Here is a 2,500-nt window from a genome sequence, read left to right as displayed (position 1 = left end):
CCCCCCCTCTCTCTCTCTCCCCTTCTCCCCCCTCCTTCTTTCTCCCCTTCTCCCCCCTCCCTCTCTCTCTCTCCCTCCACTTCTCCAGCCCCTCTCTCTTCCCTTTCTTTCACTCTCACTCTCCCTCCCTCTCTCTTTGATAAACGAGGCCCATAAATTATCAAAACGGTGAATCAACTTCATTATCTGCAACATAAGTCACAACTTCTGATGGCGAACCAGATGTGGAGAAGGAGGAGGGGAGGAAGAGGAGGAGTAGGAGTAGGAGGTGGGGGGGAGGAGGAGGAGGACGGAGAGGAGGAGGGGAGGAAGAGGAGGAGTAGGAGTAGGTGGGGGGAGGAGGAGGGGAGGAAGAGGAGGAGTAGGAGTAGGAGGGTGGGGGGAGGAGGAGTGAGAGGAGGAAGAAGAGGAGAAGCAGGAGGAGGGAGAGGGGGGAGGAGGAGGAGGACGGAGAGGAGGAGGGGAGGAAGAGGAGGAGTAGGAGTAGGAGGTGGGGGGAGGAGGAGGGGAGGAAGAGGAGGAGTAGGAGTAGGAGGTGGTGGGGGGAGGAGGAGTGAGAGGAGGAAGAAGAGGAGAAGCAGGAGGAGGGAGAGGGGGAAAAGGAGGAGGAGGGAGAGGAGGAGCAGGGAGAGGAGGAAAAGGAGTAGGTGGGGGAGGAGGAAAAGGAGGAGGAGGGAGAGGAGGAAAGGAGGAGGGAGAGGGAGAGGAGGAAAAGGAGGAGGTGGGGGAGGAGGAGAAGGGGAAGGGGGAAGAGGGGATGGAGGAGGAGGGGAAGAAGAAGAGAAAGAAGAGAGGGAAGAGGAGTAAGAAATGGAAGGGGAGGGATTGGAGTATGAAATTGAAGTGAAAAAGAGAGGAGGAGGAAGGTAGGGGGAGGAGGAGGAGTATGAGAAAGGGAAGTGAGAAAAGCATGGGGAAGAGAAGGAGGAGGAGGAGGAGGAGAAAGGGAGGGGGACGGGGAGGTGGGGTAGAGGGAGGGAGCAAGAGGAGTGGGAGGGGAAGGTTGTGGTGGTGGAGGAGAAGGAGGAAGAAGAGGAAGAGGATAAAGGGAGAAAGAGAAAAGAGAAAGCTAAATATTTGGTCTTAATAGCATACTAATTTTATGCGATACCCATGTGGTTGACCCGTGGAATGCTTGGCTCATCTCGACGTTTAACATCGTGTACGTACATGTGTGCATGTAAGGTTATTCGTGTGCGTACATGTGTGCATGTAAGGTTATTCTTGTGCGTACATGTGTGCATGTAAGGTTATCCGTGCATGTGTGTGCATGTTAGGTTATCCGTGCATGTGTGTGTGCATGTAAGGTTATCCGTGCATGTGTGTGCATGTAAGGTTATCCGTGCATGTGTGTGCATGTTAGGTTATCCGTGCATGTGTGTGTGCATGTAAGGTTATCCGTGCATGTGTGTGCATGTAAGGTTATCCGTGCATGTGTGTGCATGTTAGGTTATCCGTGCATGTGTGTGTGCATGTAAGGTTATCCGTGCATGTGTGTGCATGTTAGGTTATCCGTGCATGTGTGTGTGCATGTAAGGTTATCCGTGCATGTGTGTGTGCATATAAGGTTATCCGTACATGTGTGTGTGCATGTAAGGTTATCCGTGCATGTGTATGTCTGTATAAGAGGGAAATGCACATGCGTACGTCCGTATCAGAGGAAAACCCACAAGTGCATGTCTAAGAGGTATCTCCGTGTATCTCCGCCGAAAAGGAAAATCCACACATGCACGTCCCTATCAGAGGAAAATCCAGGCTGCCGGACGCCCTCCTGACAAATGAGCCGTAATCCCACGCCAGGCAGCCTTACGTCACGCCCGCCCGCCCGCTCACCGCCAACGGTCGCCCAGTTTAAAATTACGACGAGCTTGTTTGCCAACCCTTCCACGCTATTGGTCGTTCCTCCGCCTCGTTAGCCAATGGCAATCTACGGCCCCATCCGTTTCGCGCGCCGTGATTGGTTCGTTGAGCCCTCAAAGGCTTGTGTCGCCTTCTGTGATTGGTCGGAATGATGATTGGCGGGAGATGCTACGGGGGGACCAAAGCGCCTGCAGATTCGGAGCGTTCCAATTTGAGTAAATCTTTTTCTTTCTTTCGTTCTTCTCTCTTTCTATTCTTTTCTTTCTTTTCTTAATTTTTTGACGACCTTGCGAAGGAGAAAAATGAAATCGGGGGGAAAAGAAATCTCTCCCAAGACGTCCGAAGTGTGAAAAGGGGAAAACAATGGGACTTTCCAGAGGCTTCTTCCACGTGTTAGTTTCAAACGGATTCTTGCATTCAAATTATCGTTTGCTCGCCTTGAGGGGAGGGGGAGGGGGAGGAAGGGAGAGAGGGAGGGAGGAAGGAAGGGAGAGAGGGAGGGAGGAAGGAAGGGAGAGAGGGAGGGAGGGAGGGAGGAAGGAAGGGAGAGAGGGAGGGAGGAAGGAAGGAAGGAAGGAAGGAAAGAAGGAAGGAAGGGAGAGAGAGAGAGATAGAGAGAGAGAGAGAGTGAGTGAGTGAG

The 2,500-nt window shown here is 52.7% G+C and overlaps 1 protein-coding gene across 4 annotated transcripts in view; it reads right to left on the bottom strand.

The window, feature by feature from the left end:
* The window catches only part of LOC113802627 (pleckstrin homology domain-containing family G member 5), a 711,360-nt gene that overhangs the window by 49,730 nt on the left and 659,130 nt on the right, over nucleotides 1-2,500 (bottom strand). The window lies entirely within an intron of this gene.

Source organism: Penaeus vannamei, chromosome 28 (assembly GCF_042767895.1).
Source record: "Penaeus vannamei isolate JL-2024 chromosome 28, ASM4276789v1, whole genome shotgun sequence".
In the NCBI taxonomy this organism is placed as follows: domain Eukaryota; kingdom Metazoa; phylum Arthropoda; class Malacostraca; order Decapoda; family Penaeidae; genus Penaeus; species Penaeus vannamei.
The sequence above is the reverse complement of the archived record's forward strand: the minus strand, read 5'-3'. Positions and strand labels throughout refer to the sequence as shown.